The following is an 8,865-nucleotide window of genomic DNA, read 5'->3' as shown; positions in this document are numbered from 1 at the left end:
CTGAAGCTCGGATCGGTCGTGATTGATTGAAGCTTTGAAGAACACTTGAAGATCATTGATCGAAGAAGTGTATAGCTCACGTGTTTTGGCTTCAAGATTTTTCTCCTTGTCTCGTTTTACTATTCTATCTTGCATAGAATTTTTAGGAGAACTTTTATTGTGTATTTTCTCACTTGTGTTTTGTTTTTACAATAATCACTAGTTTTAGGGTTTGTAAAACTCTTTGATTATTTTCTAGTGAAAGTTTTGCTCTGAGGCGCTGCAAGAGTATTTTATACTCTTGCGTAAAACATTTGAGTCTGTTTAATTGGTTGCTTGTTTATTTTATTCATGCTTAAATTATATTCCGCTGCAAATTACTCAAAGTGTTATTGTAGGTGTTGTCAACACCTTGTGACAACACCTCAAACTGTTTATGTGCAACCCCTATTACCTTACAAGTGGCATCAGAGCCATATTCTTGATACACTAAGAACTGATCCTGGTTTGTTTATTTTATTACAGGAAATAAGATGGACTCATCGTCTGTTGCGAATTCATTTTTGAAACCTTCGGTTCTTGATGACACAAATTATGCATTGTGGAAGACAAGGATGCGATAAACTATCAAAGCGATGGATGTTCGTGCATGGAAAAGTATTCTGACTGGTTGAAATCGTCCAAAGACGCTAGATCAAGATGGAGAATACATTCTCAAGCCAGAAGAAAAGTGGACCGCTGAGGAAACACAAAGTTTAAGCTACAATGCTAAAGCAATCAATGCAATTTTTTCATCTGTGGATATGAGAATGTTTGGAATCATAGCTGACTGCACAGTTTCCAAGGATGCGTGAGATGCTCTTCAAGAACATTTTGAAGGAACTGATAGTGTGAGAAGAACAAGACTGAGATTGTTAAACGCAAAATTTGAGAATATCAAGATGGATGAGAATGAGACTATTGCTAATTATGATAAGAACTTATGGAGATAGCTACAGAGGCGCATGCTCTTGGAAAACCTATTGCTAGTGAGAATATGGTGAACAAAGTTCTTCGGTCTTTTCCAAAGAGATTCAACGGGAAGATTTGGGCGCTTGAGGAGGTAAAAGACACTTCAAATATGAAGATGGCCGAACTGATTAGTATCCTTCAAGTATTTGAGATTAACTATACAACACAAGATAAGGATAAAGGGAAATCTATAGCACTTCAAGCTTCAAAGCCCTCATACGAGGAGTATGTTCAATTTCATCAAGAAGTTCACCAGTTTGATTTAGATGATGATTCGATCACACTCATGACTAGGAAATTCAATGATTATTTGAAGAAGATGAAAAAGACAAAAAAGACGGATAAAAAACTCAAGGCTCCAATGTTTCCTAACAAGCCTTTGAGAATTACTGGACCAGAACAGTCTCCAAGGAAACCTACTGATACTCCTAAGCCTCGACTGATGTTGGAAGGGAAGAAGAAGTCAATAGCAACGAAGTTAGACACGGTACAATGTCATGCTTGTCAAGGATTTAGACATTATGCAAATGAGTGTGCTAACACGCTTAGGAAATGTATAAATACTTCTTTAAGTGATGAAGAGTCTGATGAAGAAGAACAGGAAGATGAAGAAATCCACACTACCCTATCTGCCCTACTGGAAAGCAAAAAGAAGTTTCAACTCAATCCTTTAGGTGTTGCCACACCTGGTCGTAACACCTCCCAAAGGTCAGTTTGTTTAGATTCCTTCATTACTGATAATGTGTGTAATAATGATTCAAGTGGTGATATAATATCCATGGAAGAAGCTCGGATGATGTTTGAAGAACTACATGCTGACTGGATTGAAAGAAATAAGATGAACACCATCATTTCAAAAGAAAATTCTGATCTAAAGGCTGATGTGTAACGTCCCAATTTCACAATCGAAACGTTACTAAAACATACATACTTAAATTTGGTAAAAATAAAAATTTTGCGGAAGCATCATCTTCTTTATTAAAAGGAGCATATAAAAATTGCACATAATAAAATAGTATCTAAAAATCTTTGTCAAACATTGCCAACAACTAAAAAAAATTAAACTTGTTTGCCTCTCATCAAATAAAAAATAAAACAAATGTTTTCAAAACATCTCCCAAGCTAAAGCGTTCACACTCATGCATTGCCCGTTGGACCGACCCCGGCCTCTTCTTCATGCCCGGTCACATAATCATCAATATAAGCATCCACATCATCGTTACCTGCACCATTCAAGTATAGTGAGTCGAAAGACTCAGCAAGAACAGGCAGAAAAAGGATTTTCTACTTTAAAAGAAAAACATTAACCTAAACTTTCATGCAATAAACATAACTTTGATGTAGCCATAACATAAAAATATTTGAGGTGATGAAGTATGAGTAGTGTGGTAACCATCATAACGAGCCATTCATGGTTTCCTGTTGATCAACAAGCATATGACATTACGCCCGTAAACTTTCATTCTTTGGATAGCCGCTTCGGCGCTCATCCCGAAGTGCATACCCTATATAACCATCCCGTGATCCATGTTTGGATAGCCGCTCCGGAGCTCATCCCGAAGTGCATACCCCATGTAATCACCACAAGACGCATAATTCATCAAAATATTTTTCATGTATCATATCATTCATCTTATCAAATCATATCATATCATTTTCATAAACCTCGTAACATGCTCATAAAATTTCTCATGATGCTACATGTTTAAATTCCTTCAAAACATTTCATGAGAAATTAGCTTTCATGAGAAAATCACATAATCATGCAATACAAAACTTGACCGATCCACGTGAGGCATTCCGTCCGTTTCGGACCTTGAAAACTTTAAACTTCTTCATGGACATTCTTAAAAATAATTAAAATACCAAAATCATGATTTTTAGGACTCAAATACTCATAAAATGGGGTTGGAAAATCGAGCCTGAGGCGCTGCCACCGGCGCGGCCGTGCGCACAACCAGCCGGGGCGCGCCGCCTGCTCGCAACAGTGCAGGCGCTCGGCGCGAGCGCACTGCTTGGCAGCGCGGGCGCACCGTCGCGACTCCTTTTTCCGAAAACTGATCTTTTCTGCTCTTTTTCAAAACCACACTGCTTAGGGACGATTTTCCATCAAAAATACCATTCAACAACATCAAAATTTTAAAATAACTTGTACCAATACATCAAACATTCAAAGATTTTGAGTCAAAAACCTTCATAACTACTTTTACCCAAAAATCTGATATATTGCATTCAAATCTTTCAAAACTCAACAAACATGAACCGAACACATTAGAAATGCTTCACGTATCACAATCAAGCAATATACTCATAAAATTTTCAAGAAACATGCATAGATCATCAATCAAACACCTAGGGTTTTCCCTTCAAACTACATATATTGTTGAATGGGTTTCAAAATCAGTAAAAACTTGCCTGAATCGTCTGATTGGGATTAACTTGGACGGCGGAACGATCGAGCCTTGAGAAGTGAAAGAACCCTAGCCTGAAGATTGTTGAATAACTCGGCGATCAGATCAATTAGGATTGATACCCGGTGCAGCGAAAGTTTAAAATTTTGTATGGAACGATTCCATAATAGGTATCAACCTTACGATTAAATTGTGTGTGTAAAAATTAAATAACAATTATAAAATATTTACCTTTAATCTCGAATCGAGATATTGGACACCAACAGATTTCTCTGCTCTTGTTGTATATCCCTGGAACTGATGGACGAACTGTTCTTCAATCAGGTCCATGAACAGAGATTTAATCCCTCTGATAGATTGCACTAGAAAATCTATCAGAAGTTTTCTACGAAGAGATTAACGAATTTGATCCATTAAACCAGACTGTAATTCAAAATCACAGGCTGGATTTTTCTGACAGAGAGAGGGAGGGGGCGGCCACCTTTTAGAAAATTACTTAGGGTTTTCGAAAATTGTGACCTGTTGTGTGTAATTTCTGTACTGCAATAACTTATTTATAATGTAGGCCACTAACAGCTTAGGGCCCATTAGTCATAAGTTCAAGCCCGACAAGCAAAGCCCGCATGTTCAGAAATTAATATAAAATTCATCGTGACTCCGATTGATAAACCGATTTCACCAATGTGCACAGAAACTATTTCTGCACCTTTTAAAGTCAAGATAAATTTTTCTGAATCCGAATTCAGTGGTTTCCAAAAATGGCCATCCCTATGTCATTTTAGGAAATCTTACTCCTCTACTCTTAAATAAGAAGTCCAACTTCTTCGTTCATTAAATTTAACTCTTTAAATTTAACTATCTCAACGGGGATTAAAAATCCATTACACTGTGTGACCCTCAATGGTTCAGGGATACAGCTAGCCGTGGGCTCACAACTCCTTGTGACTCGGAACAACAATTTCCGACTTGCCCATCGAATCATGGTATGAGCGCCTAGCAAAATCGCCCCATGATTCCCTAGGTATCACTGATAGTGCCTACAAGAACCAGTAGATTTTGGTTAGCGTATAGTACGGTCCCTTCATCCATATATCCCGATCGAATCAACAACCATTGGTATATCGAGAGTCGCTCGAGATTCGATAACTATGCAATGTATCTTGAAGATCAAATAGTGACATCGCATGTGCTACTAAGAAACCATTTCTTAAATCACATCATGTACTCTGACCAGAGATTCGTCACACTAATATCTCCTCAGATCGCATAGGATATCCACACTCGCAAGTATGTGGTGAATCCTTGACAACAAAGCATCGACTCCTATATGTGTTGTAACTGTACCCAATCCCGACACCTGATGACCCCAATAGAGTCGGTAAACGAGTCAAAGCACAGTACTAGCATATAGAGTCTCAATGATGTCTCAAGTAGTAAGGACTAATGGTGTACAACCAAAACCGCGGACTTTATCCACTCAATAAGTGATAACCACTTGGAAAGTCCGGATAGGGTAGTTCGATCATTCATCATATGAATATCCATTTGCATGCTTCAAACATCTCTATGTTCCTTACCAATGAAACGTGGTACTCTGCATCGCAAATGCTAGTCTCAAACTCGAGCGATCCTTATCCTTATTATCGGACGGCTCAATTGACTAGGAACAGTTTAGAATATACAGTGACTATAAGATGTGTTTCATGATAGACATCTCCATGTTCTACCACATCTTACATACACTATAGTATATTCAAGGTCTTTATCAAAGCAACAATAGTATATCACAATATCACAATATGAAGAAAGACAAAGTCATTGCCATTAATAAAAGTGTAAATTATATTAAACAAAAGATTGTTTATACAAAGAGTCATCAAAGCCCTTAGCCACAAGTTGGCTCACCGGGCACCCACTCTTTCAATCTCCCACTTGCCCTATAGCCAACTAGTCATACTACGTAGACCCATTGCTTCGCGATGTTTGTCAAATAATGGTCCTGGCAAGGGCTTAGTAAGTGGATCAGCGATATTGTCTGCAGAGGCCACTCTTTTGACAGTGATGTCTCCTCTTTCCACAATCTCCCGGATGATGTGGTATTTCCTCAGTACGTGTTTGGATCTTTGATGAGACCTTGGTTCCTTTGCCTGAGCAACGGCACCCGTGTTTTCACAGTACACCGGGACTGGACCAACAACTTCAGGAATGACGCCCAACTCTTGGACGAAATTCCTCATCCAAACGGCCTCTTTAGCAGCAGCTGATGCTGCAATGTATTCTGCTTCAGTGGTGGAATCCGCTGTGGTGTCCTGCTTGGAACTCTTCCAAGAGACAGCACCGCCATTGAGCATGAACACAAATCCAGAGGTTGACTTCGAGTCATCCACGTCACTTTGGAAGCTAGAGTCGGTATAACCTTCCAATTTTAGTTCTCTTCCTCCATATACCATGAACATATTCTTAGTCCTTCGTAAGTACTTAAGAATGTCCTTCACGGCTTTCCAATGAATTTGACCGGGATTAGCTTGATATCTGCTCGTGACACTCAGAGCAAATGCTACATCCGGTCTGGTAGATATCATCCCATACATGATACTACCTATGGCTGACGCATATGGTACATGTGTCATTTTCTCTATCTCTTCATCAGTCTTGGGACACATAGACTTGGATAGAGAAACTCCATGACACATGGGTAGATGTCCTCTCTTGGACCCATCCATTGAAAACCGTTTCAATATGGTGTCGATGTAGGTTGATTGAGTGAGTCCTATCATTCTCTTAGATCTATCTCTATAGATCTGTATCCCTAGAATATAGGATGCCTCACCCAAATCCTTCATCGAGAATCTACCTGATAACCATATCTTTGTTGACTGCAACATCCCTACATCATTCCCAATGAGTAGGATGTCATCAACATAAAGTACTAAGAATGTCACAGCATCCTTAACTACTTTCTTGTACACGCATGGTTCCTCCGGATTCTTGATGAAACCAAAATCTTTTATTGTTTCATCAAATTTCTGGTTCCAACTTCTTGATGCTTGTTTTAGACCATAAATTGATCTCTGAAGCTTGCATACCTTATGCTCGCTTCCCATGGATGTGTACCCCTCAGGCTGCTTCATATAGATTTCTTCCTTAATGTCTCCATTAAGAAAAGCAGTCTTCACATCCATTTGCCATATCTCATAGTCATACCAAGCAGCTATGACAATAAGGATTCTTATGGACTTGAACATTGCAACTGGTGAAAAGGTTTCATCATAGTCAACTCCTTGTCTTTGAGTATAACCTTTCGCCACCAATCGCGCCTTGTAGGTCAATACCTTACTATCAGGCCCAAGCTTTCTCTTGTAGATCTATTTACACCCTATTGGAACAATTCCATCGGGAGGATCTACTAAAGACCAAACTTGTTTTGTATGCATCGAATCTATTTCCGACTGCATAGCTTCAAGCCATAAATTTGAATCCGCATCAGAAATTGCTTCCTTGAAGTTTCTTGGATCACATCCAACATCGGGTTCATCTTGATCCCCTTCAAGAAGAAGACCATATCGAATAGGAGGTCTAGAAGTCCTCTCGGATCTTCTAGGTATAGGCGTGTCCAGCAATGGTTGGTAAGAAACATATTTCCCAGTAAAAGCAACTAACATGCAAATCAAGTTATATATCAAATTCATGATATAAATAAAAGACAATGCATGATTAAAAATAGGCTTCTCTCAAGAAATCTCTCATTTTGTCGGTTGGGATCCCGAGAAGAAGATATCGTAACTAAACTACCGACTCTCCCGATCGAGGTGGGGCTACTTATCTTGCTTCTCTAGACTTTGAAGCCACCATACATGTAAATCAGACGCTAGGCTATCTCAACCACCCAGGCCATACACATATAGTTCCTCAACTCGTCTATTCGAACGTTTTCGTTCATTTCAAAATCAAAGAACAAGTCTCACAAGATGAATGCAACATATAACATCGATATAGCATTCATTCACATCATAGCCTCATTCAAGAATTCATATAAAAACAAGTAATCAAATAAGTATGTGATTTAGGAAACTCGATACAAACCATCTCGAGTTTTAATCCCATTCAAGTAGTAGTCCACTTTTACCTTTCAAATGTGATGTTTAAGGTATCTTCCAGCTGTCCAAATTTATACAAATAACCACACCATCTTGCATTAAAATTCTGCTCAAGTTTCAGCCCAACTTCAAGGAAAAAAGGCTACAAATTTTGTTCTTTCTTCTATCGGTTGCGAAGTCAAAATTCTCGAGTTGACGTCCCCTGATTATGAACTGAAATCACAGCATATTTATCAAGGAAACATCAGCTAAAACTCAGCAACATCTCTGTCCAACATACAATAGCAAAACAATTCCAATTCATAAGTTCGGCGGCGTAACGGTATAACTTCGGCAACCGAAACTTCACTACAACAATTCTAATGTCGTGGCCTAAATTCAAACTTTGCATTGTGTTTTGATTGAGTATTGATTGGTGTCATGAGGAATTCATTGGAAACCATGGGTCTCTTTGATTTTCCAAGCATTTGGTGCATTTTGGTGTGTGTTTTGTTAATTTCAAAGAAATGAGTTTGTGGTGTGGTTTGAGGGCTTTCTAGTGGTTGTATAAGTCCTAAGATATGGTGTTGAAGGTTTCTAAGGGCTGGAAATGGATTAGAGTTAAGGCAAAAGAAGTATAGAGTTGGAATTGGAAGAGTAGGTGAATGGGTTGGGTTGCATTTGTGCTAGGGCTGCTGTTTCGGGTGCAGGGGCATAGGCTGGTGTGGTCTGGTCAGGCTTGGGCTTAGTCCTAGGTCAAGGTTATGATGTTGTGGTCGCATCGGTATAAAAGCTCGTTTCGGCTAAGATTTGAATAGGTTAAGGGTCCTTTAAGTTTGAGGTGTTGGTGCAGAATTTTTAAGAGGGAAAATGGGGCTGTCCAAAATTGATTGTGAATTGTGGGTTGCTTGGGCTGTCAAATGGAGTCATAACCTGGTCCTATGGTTAGTTTTAAGTGTTTGGAGATTGTCGGTTTGAGCGGGGTCGAATTCGGTTAAGGTAAGATCGAGTTAAGTGCATTTTGGGTTGATTGCTCGGGTTAGGCCTTATTTGTAAGATTTGGAGTTAAAGTTTGGGTAGTCCACCTAGGGGCAGCCACTCTCTCACCCCATACCCACATATTGTGTTGAGTTTCATTTCCTAAAGTTGCATTCTTGTATGCTTGAGTCTCGTCTTTGAGCCAAGCAAATGGTCACAAGGGAAATCTCTTCTATTCTTGCATGAAAAATATTTTGAGTCGAGTCAAAGAAATCTCGGCGTCTTGCCGGCATAGTGCACTGCAGCCATTGATCGATAAAAAACAGAGGGTCACATTTCAAGGATCTAAGTTCTTAGTTTCAGTTTTAGTTTCAGTGATAGTTTGACTCGTCTCAATCTTTTCAGTTTGA

The sequence above is a fragment of the Henckelia pumila genome, chromosome 4, assembly GCF_033568475.1.
Source record: "Henckelia pumila isolate YLH828 chromosome 4, ASM3356847v2, whole genome shotgun sequence".
NCBI lineage: Eukaryota > Viridiplantae > Streptophyta > Magnoliopsida > Lamiales > Gesneriaceae > Henckelia > Henckelia pumila.
Note: the sequence above shows the minus strand (reverse complement) of the source record.